We start from the raw sequence: 9,383 nt of genomic DNA, 5'->3' as shown, positions 1-9,383 counted from the left end.
TTGTGCCATAGAAACTGATGAGAGAAAATGCAGTGAGCACAACTTTTTGCACCCTTTTTCCAAGCTTTTGATTCTGGTATCCTATGAGCTAGTTGAAATGGTTGAAACATACAGGTAAAGAAAATCTGGAGTCTGAGCACCTCCTGAGGGCTGGCAGTCAGACACACCATCTTTTATTTTCTCTTGAAATCCAGCCTATTGTAGAAGTTTTCTTAGAAGCTACTAAATAAGTAGTGGTATATGGAAGGTAAAAAACCCATTAAATGAGATTCATGCATGTAATTTCCTTGAAAACTACTAAACTAGCCTCTGGATGAGCAGAGAAGCCTTCTGCACCCTGTCCATAAAGAGCCTTGTGATGGCATGGTCAAGGAGAGGGTGGTGGAGAAATCAGACAAGAGGTTGCACCTCAGATGCCACTCTCGGGGTTCCAGTTTTCTCTCTCAGTCACATAAAATATATGATAGTGGTTATTTTGTCCTATCCATACTTCCCTCTTACTATATTTTGCAAAGCTACAGTTGTAGCTGGGTAGCTGTGTGCTGCAGGAGGAACGCCCTTGTGTAGGTGAGATCCTCCCTCGGCTGTGGTCACACTGTGCAGTGCTGCCACTCGTGAAGAGAGCAGCTGGTCCCCAACCTGAGACTCAGCCCAGTATATAAAATGCTACAGGTTGAGAAAGGGAGGTTCTGTTGCTTGTTTGCTGTGGTGACAAGAAAAATCTTGAATTTATTTTACACACACACACACACACACACGCTCTTCAGTAAGGATGTGCTTGAGGAAGCAGCTATGGGGTTGTCAGGAGTCCCTTACAGCCAAGCTGAAAGATGGGAAGATGTTTTCTCTGCTTCTGAGGGTGCTTGCTCTCCTTCCTGAATCCTGATAAATCTTTCTGTCTTATAAAGAACATTCTCCCTTGAGACTATAAGATACTTCAGAAGAGAGTGCTTCCCCCCCTCCTTTTCAACGCAGTACATTTCACCAAGGATGAGGAATTTTCTAAAGACTTTCTCTCTTTTTACATTCAAATTACGCAGCAGTTGAACTGTGCATTATGCTAGCAATATAGCCAGTGTAGATTTGCTTTCAGATAGAAAGTATAGCTTTCCATCAAGAACATTTTGTTTATTTGTCAAGTAGAATTGCCCCTTCCTAGCCTAGGGTTATGAGAAAATATTTTTGTTTAAATGGGAAGACAAATAAATAGTTTCCATAGCCCTGAACTCATAGAATCCTAGTTTAAGGTTTAGCACAAATGTATAGACAAAGTGGTGTTTGCTGAATGCCCGTTGTTAAAATATTGGCAGCTCATCACAAATTCAGTAAGATGCCAGATGTCTCACTTAGTGTAAAAACACAGTCAGTCTGAGAAGTATGGATAATTTCCAGCGTGAGTTGTTAGGTACTGAGATGATATTGTTGATATTATTGATATTATTATTATTATTATTATTACTAGTAGTACTATCAGTTGGTTATGATTTATTGTTTTTAATTAAAGCATACCTATAAAAATCAGAAATAAAGGTACAGAGAGAAGCCTGAAACTGATGTTATCTTCCTCTACCAGTATTTTCCCCTTTAAAACCAGCACACAGTGATTGTTAGATCCCTTCAGAAGTCAGTGATGCACTTTGTGCTTCTGGGAAGTGGCATTCCCATTCATACATGATCTGAAAGGCAGATCTGAATTCAGACCCTTGCTCTGTATATTTTGGACAAGTATAGCTTCAGATTCCTCCTGCATGGGAAAACCCATGTGTTGGTAAAAACGACCCTGTAACATTCATCATGGTTGATACCCACTGACCATCACGCTGGGTATTAACCCAAGGATGAAAGAAAGACAAAGCACAGTCATATTCTTGGTGATTTTTTTTTTTGTTCAGTTATTGCCTGTTGAGGCAGTTGTAACCAATGTAAGCTTGAGCAATCTCAGGACTGACAGGTTTTTCAGAGATCAAGGTGATGTTATTCTACCATTAACTCTTTGATCAGGGTCTGATACCACTGAACTTCTGCCTAACTCAAGGGAATATGCAAACATTTCACTACTGAATCTGAGTGTGGTCAGGAAAACAGATTTTGCAAATTTGTGTGTATATCTAACTATATCTGTACTGAGAATATAAAAGAGTATATATGATCTAACAGATAAACTTGAGGAATTTTCAGTAGTAGAAATGCTATAAAATAGCACATAAAATTGGGAAACACTTTGAAAGGGACTGACACAGATCAGCTACAGATCTGGCTGGGTTCCGCTGGATAAAATTCTTTTGTCTCATATTTATGGAACCCAAATTTGAAGAAAAATAATTATCAATAATTTATTGCAGATTTTATTTTTCCTATTCTTCTTAGTGGATATTACCTTTTCGGCTGCAAACTAGGTAATTGAGAACTAATATTTTGGATACTGTCTAGTTAAGCCATTCTGCCTGTGAATGTGCTTATTCGATTAATGTGGCTACAGTGAACAGAGGCAAACACCTACATCTTTAAGAGACTTATTAGTTTTCCTTTGGAGAAGAAAAAGGGACTCCGGTAATGTCACTAATGTGATTTTCACTGAATTTTTTTACAGTGTTATTTTAAATGCTATACGTCTGAGTTTTGAGAGAGGCTCCACATTATGCAACAAAGCATATGAAAACTGAGCACAGAAAGTTGTTTTACATTGCTGTTGTCTACTCATACCTCGAAAGGTTATGTTTTTTCCTAGCTCCAATACTTCCAGACCTGTCTTTGGAAAAGTCTCAGATGCTTTTGTGTGGTGCAATGGTCACACCCAGTGGCCAGTTGGGTTAATCACATATGTGTATTCCCTATGGATATCTGAGGCAGATTGTTCCAGGAATTTCTTCTTATGTATTATGACAGCTTGGAATCTAACTCGATAGCAGAAAAACAATGTATATCCACCTTCACCTCAAGGTTCATTCCCAGAAGACCCTGGCTGATCAAAAAAAAGGTCCAGACCATTCATGAAATGAATAGCAAAGAGATGATGAATCCCCCATGGAGACATTCTTAAAATTAGGACTTTTGACTATAATGAGCTGGTGTTTTAAAAGGATGATTCAAGGACAGGCTGAAATAAGAAAACCTGTACTTTTCCTTAGTTTAAATTCAGCTTTCTTTTAACTGTGGAAAACCTGAAACTTTTGCCTGATTCTTCTTTCTTGGCATTATCAAGGTAATTTGAAAAAAAAGACCATTTTTCTTTCCCATAAATGAAAAATGTATGGAAGTGCCCTGGTTAAATCGGAAGAGGTGCATACAGATAACCTCTCCCCCAGCTTTCCTCCCAGTCTAACTATAGCATCCTCTATTAGCATCACAATGACACTAATGTTTTCTTTCTCCCAATGTAGACCATTTTGTCAAGGTCTCTGTTTTCAATTAGTGTCAGCAAATGACACATGGGTGGGAATACTACAGGCATGTTCAGTGGAGGTACATTGCAGATGCTGATTTTGAAATGGGGGAGGGGAGAGCCAAGTTTCAGTGGGAAGAAAGGGAGGGACTACTCTTCATATAAATGCTCGCAAGGACTCGGATGTTAATTCCCCTTCCCACATCACACTTGTGCAAGTGGTCTCCTGGAAAGCACTGAATGACAGAGTAGGGTGCATTTACATAGAGTGTCAATCCATTTAATAACCAAATCACAGAATCACAGAATCACATAGATTGGAAAATACCTCAAAGATCATCAAGTCTAACCTTTGACCAATCATCACTATGTCAAGTAGACCATAGCACTAAGTGTCTCATCCAGTCACTTCTTGAACACCTCCAGGGATCGTGACTCTACCACCTCCCTGGATGGTTTGTTCCAATGTTTGACAGCCCTTTCCATGAAGAAATTTCTCCTGATGTCCAGCCCAAACCTCCCCAGCTCAGCTTGAGGCTACGTCCTCTCATCTTACCACTAATTGCCTTTGAGAAGAAGCCAATGCCCACCTTGCTACAACCACCATTCAGGTTGTTGTAGAGAGTGATAAGGTCACCCTTGAGCCTCCTGTTCTTCAGGCTAAATAACCCCATCTCGTTCAGCTGCTCCTCATGGGACTTACCCTCTAGACCATTCACCAGCTTTGTTGCCCTTCTCTGGATTCACTGCAGCATCTCAGTGTCTTTTTTGAACTGAGGGGCCCAGAACTGGATGCAGTACTCCATCTGCAGCATCACCAATGTTGAGTACAGGGGGAATAGCTAAATTATTTGTTTAAAGAAATTTAAATAGCTAAATCATCATTACTTTTTTTGTCAGTTTTGCCCCAAATGTTTTAAAACACTGCCTCAAAGCCATAAATGAGCGGGATTTTTTTCTGCTTCTTATCAGTACGCTCACCTTCTTTAAAACTGACAATACCAGTCAATTTCTACGGATTTCTCTTCTTTTATCTACAGCATCTGCTACTCAATTCTGCTTGCATTTTTTTTTTTCACTGGGAAGTGGAAAAATTGCTCCCTTCTGATATGAAAAGTTCTGCTCCATCTTCAGCATTGTTGACTGGGTGCTGGCACCTGCAGGAACTGTACCAAGGCTTTTATGATCTTTTTCTACTGAGCAGCTTCTATACATTCCCTGGTTGAGGTGCAGACTTTGGATACTGGATTTGAATATACTGACAGTAGTCTTGCTTTACTTACTTTTCCCTCACACACATGTAGTCCATGGTCTCCCAGGGCTTCTCAGACCATGTATTAGACAAAGTGGAAAAGATATTCATCACAGATTTTTTTAAATAACTTTGAATTCCTTTTTCTTGGTGAAATTTCCTTTTGTGCATAGATTACTGAAAAAATCCCAGCATGTGACACTGTGGACATTCAGAAAATGACGCCACAAATTCTTATTTTAACCAAGACAGTCAAGCTGGAAACAACGTAGGATGAATTCTTAGATCTCTGCAGTGGGTTGAGAAGCTTTCTGTCAGGAATCTCCCCTAAAAGCCCATGCCCTAAAATACTACAGCTATTTCTGTACTAGGTTTCTTGCACCCCACACCCTGGTGATATTCAGTGTAGAAATTTGTGCTCACTTTTCATTTTTGCTTTGCAGGTCACATTTAAATGAAGCTTCCACATGGGACCAAGCTTGACAAAAAAGAACATTTATACTTTAAGAAAAAGAGTTGGACTGCTTTTTGGTAGGTTCTTTCAAGATGCAGGTGATGTAAAGGCACTTTGTCAGGTCCAGTTTGTCCCCCAGTTCAGATTACATTTAAGAGTCAACCAAACATTTAAGAAAAAACCCCCTAAATTTAGTGAAAGTTTTTCTTTTTTAATAAAAATTAAAAAAACTTAAAATGCTTTTCTGTGCTGCAAAATAGTGATGGTGCATGGGAATCATTTAGGAAAATTTTGTATAAACAAAATGAAACTCTTGATGCTGCTTTCTCTGACTGAATTGATGGAAGCTAAAACATGTTTCCCTACTTTTCCTGTATTGATGTAATCCCATTTCAACTCCAGTTGATATGTAGGTCTATTTATGTGAAGTTCCAGCTGTTATTTAATGATTAATAAGAAATGGAGAAATATGAAAGTATTTATAAAGTTCTTGCTAGCTTCAATGACCTCATGTAGGAGTAAATAAATATAAAAAGGAGTAAATAGAAGACAAGCCTGTATGTGTTGCATTGTTAAAGTCTTTATGTGCTTTCTGTTCCCAAAATAGATATGATGTGTTCTTTTGAAAGAGACTGACCCATTCCTACTCCAACTATTAAATCAGATTTAGTGGAGAAATATCCAGTTACCCGAGCCCCGATGCTTTGTGGTACAGATGAAAGGAGGAGTCCCTCTGAACTGCCATTGTTTTCAGTTATAACAAGGTCCGGTAGGTAAGGAAGGAATGACTGATGCCTAGCACTTCATCTGCTCTCGGAGAAGCATGTTTGCTGCACATGCCATTACATATGAGGTCAGACTATGGGGATGTGCATATCCCCACTTTCATTCTCTTTTCCCTGTGCCCAACACAAATTAATTCTTCCTTTTAGGGAGGAGAAACTGGATCAGAAGTCCTATAGCAAACGGTATTTACGTCATGTTTTCCCAGGACTGACACTGAGCACAAGTTACTGTCTATGCAGAGATTCCCCAGCATGGACATTTTGCCTGTGCAGTGACAGGATCGATGCTGTTATGGTCTGTGAAGCTGAAGGTCCACCAATAATGAGAGTGTATTACTTCTGCTGAGAACACAGCCATTGTGATTGCAGGGAGGATTAAAATCCTGTCAGGTCTGAATCCAAAATGAGGTCAGTGGGAGATTTCTGAGGCATACCCTTCGATCCATGCTTCAAGGTCTGTCGAGGGTGCATTCAGGTGTGCCGAGGTTTGATGCACTCCGGTGCCTCCTGAAATAGTTATGCCATCACCAAGGAAGGACCACTGTGATGGTATTAAATATCCCATACGGAAGCAGTCTTGCCACCTCATCCCCAAAATTATACAGGGTGCAGAGGATGCAGCAGAAAGGTTGTATCAGGCTATAAAAACACAGAGACATTTATATAAGCATCCAGTCTCTATCTTAAATATCTCTGAGAAAGCCTGGGCAATTTACTTTAGTTCTGTCTGCCACTTAGACCAGGCTCATAAATTTTGTCCTAGGGGCATGACAGTGCATCACTGGCATTGATGGTGTCAAACGTGATATGATGCATAAGCATGATTACATGAAATAATTAAATGGTAACTTCCTGAACTCATTTAGCTTTTTCCTCTGCAATACATTAGTAAATAGATGTTGTACTTACTGCATGAACCTTCAACTGAGGATCCCAACCAAAGCAAGGGACTTTCTCCCACGAACAGTAATTAAGTCACACAATGCCCCTGTGCTGTTTGTTACGCAGCAGCTTCTCTTACTTGGATCAAGTTTGTTCCAATCACTTTGAATGCAAAAAGCAGTTGATCATTTCATCCATGTGACTACAAGGGTGACTGTCACAGCTTGCAAAGCATATGGTAGTTCTTGCAATATCAATAATAATCTCTAAGTAATGCAACTCTGGGTTGTAGTCATCTTTTATTATCACTCCAGTCTTCCAGTAGCTTCCTCCTGTCTCTCTCTTTTAAAATTTTTGTCTTTCATTATTAAATGAAACCTCCTATACCCAGTGATTACATTATCAAGGATTACCTGCTGAAAGAGATCAAAACTGATAAATAAAGGCTGTGTTATTCTGCATAAATTTTACTTATTTTGAGGGGCTTAATCAAATTAATTAGAGGGTGAAATTAAACAATAACCAAGTAATGTTGTAGGCATTTTGCAGCTGGGGACACTGAAATTTAAAGAGGAGAAAGGGACTTGCCACAGGTTTGCTGTACAGACTGAAAGAACTGAATTTTCTTCTTCAAGGCTAAGTTCATCCCTTACAGATTCTGAGTGGAGAGGAGCTTATAAAGTGTTTATGTAAAATCTGTGATGGCAATGAAATACTTTTTGGTCATAATTTTAAAGTTAAATTCTATTACATAAGGAATAAAATCCACTGTAAATATAGAAGGTAATTTTTCTTTAGACATATTCAAAGTATTCCATTCCCACACTGAAATGAATTCAAGATTGGGCATATTCACAGCATTTCTTAAAATTTCTGTAAGATTTATTTGAATCATTCTTTGTTCTAAATGAGATGCCTTGCACACTCTGCCTGTTATGGAATATTGATAAGGTCTGTTTACTAATACAAGGGCAACATCAAATGACTCCACAGAATGTGACAGATTTGAATGGCTGCCATGTTAATTCAGGTGGCAGAGTGAGTGACTGGTCAGCTAATGGAAATACCACGGGTTTACAGGCAAAATGAAATGGGACAGCAGCAAATGTGGGGAATGGGCTACTTAAAATGTATGTTATTTTGGGAATAAAAGAGTGAACCTAAAGGTACAGAAATTGTTGAAATGTATTCCTGTTTTTGTTCAGTGACTCAGAACCTGGGTTTCTGAGTCTCTGAGCAAAGCGATTCTTTGACTGGTGCAAGGAAGGGATAGAGTGCTGCCATATTTAGTTAGTAAAGCCCATTCCATTTGTTTCTTGGACAGGTGAGTATCATGGCCTTGTGACTAGTTGTGCATTGCTGGTAGAGATGCAGACCTTGTGTTCTGACTGTAGTCAGAGCACTTTCACTGTGAATGAGATGAAAACCATCTCCAAGGGAGCTGGTTCTCTGGTCTGCTCTCAGGTATGTCCATCAACAGAAATATCTCACTCCAACTTGCCAGGGCAGTTCTAGCACAACGTGATGTAACGGTGGATGCTTTGCAAGAGAAATTATAGTTTTCTTAGGGGTGGTGAAAGCAACGGGCTGCTCAATCTGCCTAATCACGCAGGGTGTCTGTGTGAGCCTGGAAAAGATGAGCTTCAGGGGAGCCCACACTCTCCTTTGTAAAGGATGGGGAGGGATCCTTTATCTTTGTATGACCTTTCAGACTACAGGCTCATGGCTAGGCTTCGCGAACGAAGATTTGGGAAGGGCTCTACCCACGTTTCTTGGAAGCGCATTGGTGGTTAAAAAGGCCAATACGAGAAAGGCATGTCCGGTTGCAAAAGACACAGCAGAAAGACTCCTTAGGTGGTAAAGACTCCTTAGGTGGTAAACTACAGGCTAAAAAGGGGTAAAACTGCACATCTGGCTAAAATAATTTTTAAAGAAGGAGTCTGATTGTACCTGGCTCTTGTGTGGGTACAAACGAGAAGGAAAGGTATAATGTGCTTTCTCTGTGCTCTTCCCACAGAATCAGACTTATTACACCTCTCTTAGGTATCTCAAAGTGATGTCTACTCAGATCTGAAAGTTATCCTGAGCTCCTTTTATGGTCAATGGAAAGAAATTAGAGGCTGCTTTTCTCTTTTAGATGAAGCATATTATCTTTACAGGTTGTCTAAGATGGGCAAAACCAATCACCCTGTGAAGCTGAGTCCTTCTTGCCATTGTATATAGACTAGAGTGACTCATATTTAGATAACTGTTTTCTAAAAATAAAAGTTAGATGAATTATAGACCAGGAATAAGGATCAGTTCTTGCCCTGTTTCATTATTATGGAAGGTAGAGATATCCAGAAGGGCTCAGTTTAATGGAATAATATTTTGTATCCTATACTTTTTGTTGACAGGTCCACAGTCTAAGGAACATATCTTTCCTATTGATAGGTAAGTTGAGACAGAGGTCAACAAAGTAAAGTGCATAGGCTTGCAGGCACAACTTTGTTTCAATAGAAAACATGCTCAGTGAGTCTGAACCCAATGGTCATGTGGCCACAAATCCAGCTCTTGGTCATTTTGAAATTTTTCTAGTAATACCAAAATGATTTGTAAAGATAAACTGTGTCAGAAGAGCTTCCTCAT

The 9,383-nt window shown here is 39.5% G+C and overlaps 1 long non-coding RNA gene across 1 annotated transcript in view; it reads left to right on the top strand.

The window, feature by feature from the left end:
- LOC113970243 overlaps positions 1-5,241 on the top strand; it is a 39,661-nt gene extending 34,420 nt beyond the window's left edge. Inside the window, exon 3 of the long non-coding RNA XR_003535097.1 lies at positions 5,078-5,241. This is a non-coding gene — a long non-coding RNA (uncharacterized LOC113970243). The remainder of the gene's footprint in view (positions 1-5,077) is intronic.
- The last annotated feature ends 4,142 nt before the right edge of the window (positions 5,242-9,383 follow it).

The sequence above is a fragment of the Neopelma chrysocephalum genome, unplaced genomic scaffold (genome assembly GCF_003984885.1).
Source record: "Neopelma chrysocephalum unplaced genomic scaffold, ASM398488v2 Primary Assembly neopelma1_23, whole genome shotgun sequence".
Taxonomy (NCBI): Eukaryota; Metazoa; Chordata; class Aves; order Passeriformes; family Pipridae; genus Neopelma; species Neopelma chrysocephalum.
Note: the sequence above shows the minus strand (reverse complement) of the source record. Positions and strands in the feature narration are given on the sequence as shown.